Source organism: Pogoniulus pusillus, chromosome 21, assembly GCF_015220805.1.
Source record: "Pogoniulus pusillus isolate bPogPus1 chromosome 21, bPogPus1.pri, whole genome shotgun sequence".
In the NCBI taxonomy this organism is placed as follows: domain Eukaryota; kingdom Metazoa; phylum Chordata; class Aves; order Piciformes; family Lybiidae; genus Pogoniulus; species Pogoniulus pusillus.
Window position 1 is genome coordinate 20,095,394 of NC_087284.1, and position 13,164 is coordinate 20,108,557.

Here is a 13,164-nt window from a genome sequence, read left to right on the forward strand (position 1 = left end):
TTGAATAGGAAAACAACTGCCTGACGTTAAGCCCTAGTTGGCCACCAGGGGGCAGTGTTACTCCATCAAGGTGAAAGATGAGGTTTAGGCAACGAATTATTGGAAGGAATGCATATAACAGTCACTGTTACCTGCCAGGTCATTCTCCACGGTTCATAGTCCAGTTTGGGACCCTCAGTTCAAGAGAGATGCTGAGATACTGGAACATGCTCAGAGAAGGGTGGCAAAGATGGTGAGAGGCCTGGAACACAGCCCTGTGAGGAGAGGCTGAGGGAGCTGGAGAACAAAGCCTATGCCCATGTATATTTTGTTAAGTGATATACTTTACTCTTTCATATATAAATATATAGATGTATATTTCTTGTTGGGAATAGTAATATTGAATGTAGTGATTCTATAGAATCTGCATCTTATACACTGGAATGTAAGCCATGGACAGGTGAGAGTGCACGAGCCCAGAAGTACTGAGATGAGAGAAAATGGATGGTTGGAATGACCTCAGAGAATGGTGTAACAAATATAAACAAATGTAAGTCTGGAGCCTGTGGTTTTCACCTATCTCTGCTGACTTAGATTGCTTAGACACAAGGTAGGTGTTGCTGAGAGAACAGGATGAATGTCTATGCTAATTAGTATGTAATTTCTAACTCAAGCACATGTAACCAATTGCAGTTTAATACAATTTGTAGCTTTCTGATGAAATTATCAAAACACAGGTTTGGAATGCAATAAATGGATTGGCTTGGCTTGTGTCAGGCCTTCTCCCCAACTATTCATAGAATCATCCAGGTTGGAAGAGAGCTCCAAGATCATCCAGTCCAACCTATCCCCCAGCCCTATCCAATCAACTAGACCATGGCACTGAGTGCCTGATGCCTATGGCATTGAAGCCTGTGGCAATTTCTTACACATGAGAGGAGTCAAGGAAAATTCTTTCTTTCTGAAACCCAGCCCTGAAACTTAGACTGGTGTACTCATTCTTACTCAAAGTGTGCATAAGATGAATTGAAACATTAGGTCTTCTTATATGATCCCAGGCTCCTCATGTAGGCAGGAAAGAGTTTTCCTCTGCCCACAACAAAACTCTTATCTTGAGAGCCAGGATATATTAAATCCAAACAAAGACAATAAAAGCAGGATATACAAATAGTCTTTTGATTTTAGAGACTGTTCTTTAGGAATGGGCTGCCCAGGGAGGTAGTGGAGTCACTGTCTCTGGAGGTGTTCAATAAAAGCCTGGATGAGGCACTTAGTGCCATGGTCTAGTTAATTGGCTAGGGCTGGGTGCTAGGTTGGAGTGGATGATCTTGGAGGTCTCTTCTAACCTGGTTGATTCTATGATTCAAGCAGATAGCTGAGGCCAGGTACATATTTTGTTTACAGTTACTAATATGAGAACTGTTATAAAATGATACTATGATACATGCTGAAGACTCCAATTTTACTGATCACTTATTGCCATAAAATCAATCCTCCATCTATCTCTTTTAACTTTTTCTAGAGTTTAAGATTCATGAAGACTCCAATTTTGCTGATCACTTATTGCCATAAAATCAATCCTCCATCTATCTCTTTTAACTTTTTCTAGAGTTTAAGATTCATGAAGACTCCAATTTTGCTGATCACTTATTGCCATAAAATCAATCCTCCATCTATCTCTTTTAAGTTTTTCTACAATTTAAGATTCATGAATAATGATATACACACATACAGATAAATAAAGTCAGGAAGAGGATTTGTCTCTGGCCAGGATATTCCACTTATTTTTGTTATGTTTTTTTCCCTCAGAATCACCTGGTATTGACTGCTGTCTGAAATAGTATATTGAGTTAGGAAATCAGTGGTTTGACCTGTGAAGGCAAATCAAATTGTCCTTTGCTGCCACGATCACAAACATTTAATCAAAATGTAAATGAGATGAGATGCTTCAAAATTAAGGCACATTACACAAATTGCATACAGCAGAAGAAATTTCCTAATGCAGTTTTGCAAATGCCAGCTCAAGAATAATGGTAGGGACATTTCAAAATCCATATTTTCTAAGTCATTTCTCACAGGGAAAGCTCCTGTCCCATTGTCCATCCAGGTCTACCAGGATCTTCATTATTTCTTGCCCAAATATTCTCCTCTTCTAGAGCTCCTGCAATAATTACTTGTGGTGGTCTGGAGAAATCACAGAGGCTATGTTTCTGCAGGAGGATGAGTGGGTTGGAAGCAGTATGGAAATGGTCTTGAGAGGGTGTAACCACTCATCCCAAGGTCCTAAAGTCTCTTTTAATTACTCTTGGACTAACAGCCATTTCTTCCTCTCCACTTATGTAGAAGATCAGTAATGGGTAATAGTCTGAGGGCTCACAGCAGGCTAGGAAGTCTCCTAGTGATGTCCCTAGCCTGGGAACCAGGTAGAGAGTATACTTCCCTATGAGAAGGGTCTACTCAACATATTGGACCCTCTGTTGCCCTCAATAGGGAGTCACCTTCTTTTTTTCTTCTTCTAGATGGTGCTGTAATAGCAGGAACTGCACCTGCTTTTTGCCTTGGTCTATTTATAATCTTCCTAGACAGCGTGTCTGGTGCCATATACACACTGGGTAGAAAGAATCCAGCCAATCACCAGCCAATTCTAGTGCAGGCTTTCCCACAAGTCAGGACACATGTGCAAAGGGCACCTTTTGCTGTTCCACTCTTCAAGCCTGCAAGGGGTGGGGGCGAAACAGTTTCGTGCCTTCTTCTTCCCTCATTCAAACCTCTGGAGACAGATGAAGGGGAATGGGGTTTCGAGTGCCCTGCCACAGACACCTCACCCACCTCTCTTGTGAGGTTGGCCAGTTCTGAGTTGTTTTGCTCTGCTCACCACATGTAACCTGGCTTCAAGAGAAACACCCCATCTGCCAATCTCTGCTACACTGCTGAAGCACTGTGAGGATGGCTCAGCTCCTAAGGCTGATGGCTCAGCTCCTAAGGCTGATCTCAGAGGCAATTATGTTACGTGTTACAACCATTATTCTAATATCACTGTTATCATTAAGAAAGGCAGTAAAACAAGGCTAAGTCTATTAGGAGATTTTCTGCCCTCTGCTATGAAGTGACTGAGACCTTCATAACCCTAACAAAGAATAAAATCTCTTACTGATCTCATTTTTTTTTAACTTGCTTTTTAAATCCACACTTAAATTTAGGAGTATCTTGCATCTATATTTTCAACTTCCTCAATATTCTTACTGTTGTTTTTACTGCTGAATAAATCCTATTTGTCTCAAGATGCAATAGTCAAGAAAAGTTTACACAACTCCAACACACAATGCATCATATTCTTAGGGTGGATTTATTTTTGATGTCTTTCCCCAAAGTTGCTTCATCCAGCCATGCTCTGATGTTGCTCATACATTTTATCACAGCTGAAATGACTTAGAAATTACAAAGTGGTTTTAAGATAAAGGGTTTTTGTTAATTAGTTTTCAGGAATTTTAATTAAAAGTATTTTTTACACCATTTTATTTTTTTTTAGGCACTATCAGGAACTTTCAGGAGGTTTTAGAAGTTTTAACAAGAGTTTAAACTTGGGTTTTTAATGGGCCATTGGAAAATAAATCCTCATTACAGCCCTCATTGGAACCTCATTTAAACCCTTATCAGAATTTCTATAACCCAAAAATGCTGCTAATACTGCTTAAAAACCATAGAATGATCGACTCAACCAGGTTGGAAGAGACCTCCAAGATCACCCAGTCCAACCTAGCACCCAGCCCTATCCAGTCAACTAGACCATGGCACCAAATGCCTCATCCAGGCTTTTCTTGAACACCTCCAGGGATGGTGACTCCACCACCTCCCTGGGCAGCCCAAATGGTGGGAAAGAAAAAGTTCCATCTTCAAGGAAGTGGAGATTGCCAGAAAAATACAATATACCTAGAATTAAATGGAAAAAAAAACCCAAATAATAAAAAAAAACACTAAACCATCTTGTTAATTCTAGCAACACAACACAAAATTACTGACCAGAAACAAAAATCTGCATCTAAGTGTACTTTCTACTACACATACACCTGAACGTGGAACAGTCCTCAACATCTATCCCTCAGAAACCTCTGCTTCTTTGAAACACCTCTGCTCAAGCAGCTCAGCCAGCTCAAAAGCTACCAACAGCTGAAGCACACGGAGGGCACTGACTTCAGAGAAAACTAGACATGGAATGAGCTACCTGAGAAGAGGATGTACTTATATTCCAGGCCTTGCCCACTACCCTTTCCAAAATTGCCTGGGAAAACAGTATGGAGAACAAGCTGAAGGCATAATGCCTGCTGGAAAAGCATCAGCAGGCTCCCTTTTGTGCTTAGGTTTAGTGTCTGCAAAGTGCTCAAGTGGGAGAGTGTCTCTTGCTGGTAACACTAACGGCTACTCTTTTGATGCAACTACATTTATTGTGTTGGCAATGTGAAGGGGAATTAAACTTGGTGTTTCTGGTGTTTTGCTGGAAAAAGGACAGATGTTGTACTAAGGAAATTAGTGTGTTAAATGTAGCAACAATGTCACTATGAAAATCTGCATGCTTTAGTTTATTGTAAAATCCACAAAACTCCAAGCTCATCCAGTCCAACCTAGCACCCAGCCCTAGCCAGTCAACCAGACCATGGCATTAAGAGCCTTGTTATTATGTTGTTCAATCCCATAATCCTGCAAACACTTTAAAAGTAAGCAGCAAGGTCAAATTGTTCTCTTTCTCCTTGCCTCTCCAGCTCTCTAGAGGGATCTTCATCTGGTAACTAGGTAATGATGTAGGAGGACCCTGTGGTAGACCATGACCTTCAAGGCCACGAGCCACCACAGTGAATTTGGCTTGCTTGGGGCCAACTGGGAGACAATGGGGGATGGGAGAAAATGAGCACCATTGTTTTGTTTTCACAGTTGTTCCACTGAATTGTTCAGGACCAGTGAATGCTCTCACACATGGGTACCTCCCTCTGGGTACAGTTTCAGTGCTTTATTATAGCTTAAACACTAAAACCATCAAGAGAAAGGTGATATACCTACGGCTCACCTGCTACAGCCATAGGGAGAAACTACAGTGCTGAATAAGGCGTGGCAAACAATCCCAAGTAGCATTATTGATGAAAGGGAAGGCTATACTCACCCTATCCCACTGGCCAGCAGAGCTCCTGAGATGCACAGATAGCAGAGCTGGTCAGCCACCATCTCAAAAGGTAGGTGTCCCTGCCAGGAACCGCACTACCATGATGGTAAGACTGGTGCTGCTCCAACTTGCCTACCCGCACTCTTGGTTTGTATGCATTCAGAATTCTGTGACATGTGTCCAGTGCATCCCAGAATTCTGAACCAGGGAGAAGCAAACTTTATTCCTTTATTTTGGAATCTGTTACATACCATCTTTCCCTACTGCTCGTGTGCATACCTGCAAGCCCTGCTTCCCCTGAATCTTTAGTAACCTGGTGATTATTGGCTTGTTGTAACTTCTGATCACACACAAACCAACTCTTCCCTCTTACAACAGCCTATAATCTATTTTTTCTCACTCAAATATTCCAGTTAGCCCCAAATTAGCACAGGTTCCTAAACCAGAACTATTAGACAGAAACCAAATCAGAAATGAGTTCAAAACATAGAATAAAAACCTGCTGCTTTCATGTGAAGCTGAATATATACTGCCTCTTCAAACACTTGCTGTGGAAATGCAGATGAGCTGCAGGAAAGGATGCAAAGAGAATAACAACAGACAGATGCTGATAACAACAGACCTTGGGTTGCCACCAGCTGCAGGCTTCCTTATCTCAGAAGGGATAGATAATGGACACCTCGTTAACGAGAATAACAAGGCATGGTTTATGCTGATGTATTGGGTTGTCCTTGACTAATTATGCTCATGTGTAGGCATGTGCTATACTGGCTGAGTGTATATATACTCAAGTTGTAAGGGAATAAAGTGGTCTCTGGCATAATTCACATTGAATCATCTGGAGTCCTGCGTGGCAGGGCCTCGATCACATTGGTCTATAGGCTTTTTGAGCTACGGTTCCTGCGACAAGCAGAGATAATGAGCAGCACAGGCTGCAACAACTTCCAACATTGCTAGATGACTGCTGCAGCAAAGTAGAAGACAACAATCTTCCTTATTTCCAGTGCACCCAGAGTATAGAGAACTTCAGAATGTTTTTTACAACCCTGATTCAGAATGTGATTCTTAAACTGATGTTTCAAACTTCATTGCTTTTCTATTCTTATTTTCCTCACAATATATGTTGTGACCTGGAAGGAAGCCATAGAAAAGTTGTACTTATGAGCCTATGAACTGACAGTAAAGTACAATTCCCTTTATGGATTCTCATTAGGCTATGAATAAAATGGTTCATCAACCACACAGATTTCCTACTACTTAGAGATCTAAAATATATCAGTCTCAAAGAGCATACAGATATAGACAATCCTGTGGGAATAAATGCAAATCATAATGCTGATATATGAGGTGCCAAGGACCATTCAAGATGGCATTTAAAGCATCTTGGCAGTTACAGTACCTTGAATCAATACAGCACATGGCAGTGCTGTTACTCAGGCGTGTGTATTGCTATGCAGTAAACCAGGAAAATGGCAAAGAAAAGCAACTGCAGACTGTTAAATTTCAATTATCTGAAAATCAGCAAGAGCATTGTTTCCTTTTACATGATTTACGGGCATTGTAGCCAGGTGGGGGTGGCCTCTTCTCCCAGGCAACCAGCAATAGAACAAGGGGACACAGTCTCAAGTTGTGCCAGGGTAGGTATAGGCTGGATATTAGGAAGAAGTTTTTCACAGAGAGAGTGATTGGCATTGGAATGGGCTGCCCAGGGAGGTGGTGGAGTCACTGTCCCTGGGGGTCTTCAAAAAAAGCCTGGATGAGGCACTTAGTGCCATGGTCTAGTTGAGTGGATAGGGCTGGGTGCTAGGTTGGACTGGATGATCTTGGAGGTCTCTTCCAACCTGGTTGATTCTGTGATTTCTATGATTTGTGATTATTGCATTCACAAAAATAATTGCAGAATGAGTTCCCAGTATTCTTAATCATCTACCAAAAGTAGATGGTACACACCAAAGAATTGTGTGGTTTGGTTTTGTGTTTTTGGAGGTTTGTTTTTTGGAGGTTTTAGGTGGGGTTTTTTTTGGTTGGTTGGTTGATTTTTTTCATAGAATCAACCAGGTTGGAAGAGACCTCCAAGCTCATCCAGTCCAACCTAGCACCCAGCCCTAGCCAGTCAACCAGACCATGGCACTAAGTGCCCCAGCCAGGCTTTGCTTGAACACCTCCAGGGATGGTGACTCCACCTCCCTGGGCAGCCCATTCCAATGCCAATCACTCTCTCTGGGAAGAACTTCCTCCTAACATCCAGCCTAGACTTCCCCTGGCACAACTTGAGACTATGTCCCCTTGTTCTGTTGCTGGTTGCCTGGGAGAAGAGACCAATCCCCACCTGGCTACAGACTCCCTTCAGGTAGTTTTGGTTTTCTGTAATACTAACCTGTCATGGGTTTACACCACTTAGAGTTTGAGATCATAGAATCAACCAGGTTGGAAGAGACCTCCAAGATCACCCAGATTTACCTGCCGAAGATAAATTACCACACTCTTCATAAATATCCTCTCGCATTAATTTCTCCCCTCCCCGTAATTGGTGTAGGTCACAGAACAGCCTGTACGTGACAAGCTGTTGTCTCTTTGGTTTGTGGAGGAGCATGGCCTGCTGCAGCCTTGGCTGGTAAGGTTTTGTCCAGCTATGACATTAAGGCCTACCAAGCCTTCTCGTGTCCAGAGAAGGGCAACGAGGCTGGGGAGAGGCCTTGAGCACAGCCCTACGAGGAGAGGCTGAGGGAGCTGGGATTGGTTAGCCTGGAGAAGAGGAGGCTCAGGGGAGACCTCATTGCTGTCTACAACTACCTGAGGGGAGGTTGTGGCCAGGAGGAGGTTGCTCTCTTCTCTCAGGTGGCCAGCACCAGAACAAGAGGACACAGCCTCAGGCTGTGCCAGGGGAAATTTAGGCTGGAGGTGAGGAGAAAGTTCTTCCCTGAGAGAGTCATTGGACACTGGAATGGGCTGCCCGGGGAGGTGGTGGAGTCGCCGTCCCTGGAGCTGTTCAAGGCAGGACTGGACGTGGCACTTGGTGCCATGGTCTGGCCTTGAGCTCTGTGGTAAAGGGTTGGACTTGATGATCTGTGAGGTCTCTTCCAACCTTGGTGATACTGTGCTGGGAGCAGAGTGGGGAGTGGGAAGTGAGGCCTGATCTGAGGCCTTCTGAACCTGCTTTTGGTGGGGGGGAGCACTGAGACCTGGCAGGCCTGTCCCAGCTGGGGGGCACTTTGGCCTACTCAGAGCCTACTGAGGTTGAGTGTGGGTGGGAAGGTTTTGGCCTGGTTGAGGCCTAGTGAGGCCTGGTAGGCCCAGACAGAGAACTGGGCTGTGGCTGATTCTGGTTTGTGTATATATTTCCTTTGTGCTTTTACGTCTTTTGTACCTTTGGTTACTTTTGTCATAACTAACAGGCATAAACTTGCGTTCATGCACAATAAGGCTTTAATAGCATCACAGAAATCAAGCAATGTACAGGCCTGGGTGCACAGGGAGTCACAGTATCACCAAGGTTGGAAGAGACCTCATAGATCATCAAGTCCAACCAAGTGCCACGTCCAATCCTGCCTTGAACAGCTCCAGGGAACAAAAGAATCAGCCAGGTTAGAAGAGACCTCCAAGCCCATCCGCAGTCCAACCTAGCACCCAGCCCTGACCCATCAACCAGACCATGGCACTAAGTGCCAGAGTCTCCGCTCGGCCCTAACGCGCCCCTTTTGCTTTCAGTTGTCTCTTTTTATGTCCTATTCTATTACAGATTCATTACTAATTCTAAGAAAAGGTTGGGTTCTCCTTATCAGTTTTAAGAATGGGAGGTGTCTCTTCCACGCATGTCTCTTTTTATCCGGTGGTCCCTCTGATGGTCTTCAGTGATGAAGTAAGGGGTCTTCAATGACAAAGTAAGGGGTCTTCCTCAAGTGTCCTTTCCATGAACTCCAAGCTAGTAGTGTCCTTTGTATGACTCTTCCTCTGTTTGCTCTTGCCAAAGGCTGTCTCTTCCACCTGCCTCCCTCCTCCATCAACCTTTCTGGTTTCTCATTATTTATTGCTGTTATCTTAAGCCAAGTGTATGCTTTTTGTGATGGTTGTGCAAGGAGGAGTGCAGCTCCACTCAAAACCCCCCTTCCTCCCTGTCTGTGGCCTCTTGCCACGAATTGATTGGATCAAACATACATTTCTCACACTTTTGTGAGTAGTATTTTCCATTTAACCTCCAATTACGTGCGAGTGTTTTTATTTGCTCATTAGGGGTAAAATGCTTTCTGTCCTTTTGCTCTGGGCAGCTCATGGCTCAAACAAGGACAGCTGTGTACTAGGCTCTTCACCAAAGGCACCTTTGACTTAACACTATGGTGGAAAATCAGGCAGTGGTGTAAAATCAAAAAAGAGGAGGGACTTGCAGTTCCTACCTCAGTCATATCTACATGAAAACTAATTTACATGATTTTAGAACTGCTAGCAGAAGAAATAATAGAACCTGTCGGAATTCCATCCCAACAGCATAAAGAAGCAGTTTGTAGTGGTCCCGCAGAAGAAATAATGTGGGATGGAAAGGATAAAAATGATGAACAAGAATCAGAGCCTCCAGACTATCCAGCCCTCACTCCCTCCTCCCCTTATCGCTCAGGATAGCTCCAACTCTCCTTCTGCCCTCTTTCCCTTTTCTTCCCCCTTTTCTCTCCCGTTCTCCTCACTCTCTCTTCCTCCTGCACTCATCTTCACTGTCTTTTCACCTCAACCCACTCCCTCTTCCTGCAGGAGGTGTTCCCAGTAGAGGCTCAGTGAACAGAGTCTAAGTTGCAATGTTTTTTTAAGGAGACACTGAATAATGGTGACCCTGTAGCATTCCCAGCAGTTACAGCAGGCAACAGACAGCCACAGTACGAGTGCCTGCTGTAATCACTCTAGAATTGTGGAGATGCGTGGGGAATGCAAACCAGGTCCTTATGCAACTATCCAATGAGAGCCTCAGGAGTTCTATTGGCAGTTCCTGGATCACTTACAGAGAGCGATTTCTCAGCAAGTATATAACCACAAAGCAGCCAAAGATCTGCTATTACAATTAGCGTTTGATAGCATTAACACCAATTGTCAAATGATGCTTAGACTAAGTAGGGGAAAAACACAGGACATCAGTGAATACCTAAAATCTTGCAAGGTATAGGTACTGAGAGCCATAAAGCACAAATCCTAGCAGCAGCCTTATCAGCAGTACAAGAAGGAAATAAAGATGTACCCAGGGGAGCTTGCTTTCTTGTGGAAAGTCTGGGCATTGGAGAACAGACTGTAAACAAAGGAAGGGGTAAGGTTTGCTGCCCTTGTGCCAAGTGTGGGAAGGGGCTTCACTGGGGGAATCAATGTCAGTCAAGATTTTTGAGAAGAGAGGAAACACAAGGTGTGAGGTTTGGCTCCCTGAGAAATCCCTGGGCTTTGTACAGTTATCCCCAAACACCCCACAACCAGGGCGAAGGCTTCATGAGCTCTGTGCAGCAACAGCCAGCAGTGCAGCGTTGGATCTTATCACCACCACAGAATTAAACCTTAATGAGCCAGGTGGGGGTTGGTCTCTTCTCCCAGACAACCAGCAACAGAACAAGGGGACACAGTCTCAAGTTGTGTCAGGGGAGGTATAGGCTGGATGCTAAGTGGAAATACTTCCCAGAGAGAGTGGTTTGCCATTGGAATGGGCTGCCCAGGGAGGTAGTGTAGTTGCCATCCCTGGAGGTGTTAAAAAAAAAGACTGGATGGGGCAGTTAGTGCCATGGTCTAGCTGACTGGCTAGGACTGTGTGATCTTGGAGGTCTCTCCCAACCTGGTTGATTCTATGATTCTAGAGGAAGAACCAGCAGTGCTCACTCAGAGCTTTAAACTAGAATCAAAGGGGGCTGGGGTTGTTGCTGGGTTTGCAACAGTGGGGCAGTGTTCTAGCATTAATAAAGACCAGAAGGCTTCCCACCTGGCCAGGGTAGAATCAGCATGCTCAACTTGCTCCCTGAAATGCCTGTACACCAACACATGCAGGAGGAGTTAGAGATCCACGTGCGGTCAAGGGATTATGATCTGGTAGCAGTTACAGAGGTGTGGTGGGACAGCTCACGTGACTGGAAAATGGTCATGGATGGCTATATCCATTTTTGGAAAGGCATCACTGTTGAGTGAGAGATGTAGAAAAGGTCTGCTTAGTTTGATTTTTTTTTTCCTGTAGTGCCTTCCACCAATCCTTCTGTATTTATAGTCGCTTGACAGCGACTCCTGTAAGGCAAGGAAAGCTATTTTTTCTCACATCTCATGCTTGGCTTGGGGTCAGGCATGTTTAGCAAGCAAGCAGTACAGCAAAGCAAGCAAACCAACATGCTCTATCAATTCTACAATATGAAATAGTAAACTCATATCTCAATATGTGGCCTATGTACTCATGTAATTTTGGAAGAGAACATCATCCATGACATGAAAAATCCATTTATATAGCAATTCTACCAAAAATGTTGCAGCTAAAATCTCTGAGACATGACTAGAGTAAACTTTGTCTTCTTTATGCTGGTTCTGCAGGGCTAAAAATCCACTGAAGTGGATTTGAAAGCTAGGAAAACATTTAAAATGTTCTACATTTAAACAGTATAAAGAATCAGGGGTTTAAATAATTGGCATTTTGGCTTGGAAAGTTAATAGTTTGATTCTTTTCCCAGAAGTCCTCTGAAATAAACTTGGTTTTAAATATATGCAAAGATTCACACGATTTGAATAGCAATGCAAAATGAAACAAAGATTATGTAGAAAAAAAATTCTGTCCCTTTACCCATACATTATTCTCTTCATGGTTTAGCATTGTTGGTAATTTTGAATTTCTAAATAGTAGCAGAGTGGATTCATCAGAAGCTTTAGAGAGATTTATTAAAATTGCTAGTGCTTTTTATAGGCTGATTGATGTATCTCACACCAAGATACATCACAGTACATGAAAGAAATAGAAGGTGAATTCTTAACAGTATTGTCACGTATGTCACATCTTCAGTGCACTTATCCTGATTTAAGAAACTGTGCTAGTTTGAGCCTAGCTAGAATGTTTTGGTGAGAAGAACTAGATTACAGGCTGTGAAAGGAAATCTAGGCTGATGTCTACTTCCCTCATAGGCTTGCTGAGATGTATAAGAACAAGAGTCCAAACATAGATAAGGCACAGGTACTCCTGCTGGGGAGCTCCGAGCTGCATCTCTCTCTCTAGCCTCTCTGCCATTTCTCTGATTAATCCACTTTGCTTCCTAACCCCCTGGCCAAATCTCCATTCTTCCTTGGGACTGGGGTAAGGTTGAGAGGGTGGGGAGAAGGTGGAAGGGTGATTGGAAGCCCCTCCTGGGGACTCAGGTTTCTGGGAGGATTGTTGTGTTTCTGTATTACCTTTTACCTTGTCTATTTCTGTCTATAACTGTATACACTGTAAATATCTGCTTGGATATTGTGCTAGCTGTAAATAATAAGCTTCATTCAATTTCCAGAGCTGGCTGAGTCTAGTCTGGGTGATTTCCAAAGTGTGAGGGGGCAGGGAACACCCAAACCATCACAGAAAAGTAGCATTTACTGGTTTAGGAACCTTGACCTAATCTCTAGTAAGAGATGCCAAACTTGGTTGTTTGGGTTTTTTAATCTTAATTTAAGTTTCATATTAAAAAAACCCAAAACTTTTTGCATTCATTTTTTATACAGTTGCTTGACAGAAAATTATACAGGATATTGACCTGCTGAAGACACCAGTTTAAAGTGGTGCCACAGAACCTTAGTATAAGGAGTACTTGCTTGTCTCATGAATATGAAGCTGGAACTTTGCCCGATCACAGAATTAGGACTTCCTGTTAAACTTAGGTATAAAATATTGATTGAGCAACTTAAATGATTTAATAAGACTTGACAAGACTAAAAGAAACGATAGAGAAGCAAAAGCCAGCAGAGGTAATTGGTTTATGGTTGTAGATTTAAATAATTTAGGAAGGACACAGGTTAAAGAAAATTGGAAACACCTTTCCATTTCAGTTGGCAAGTTTTTGATAAGTATTTTC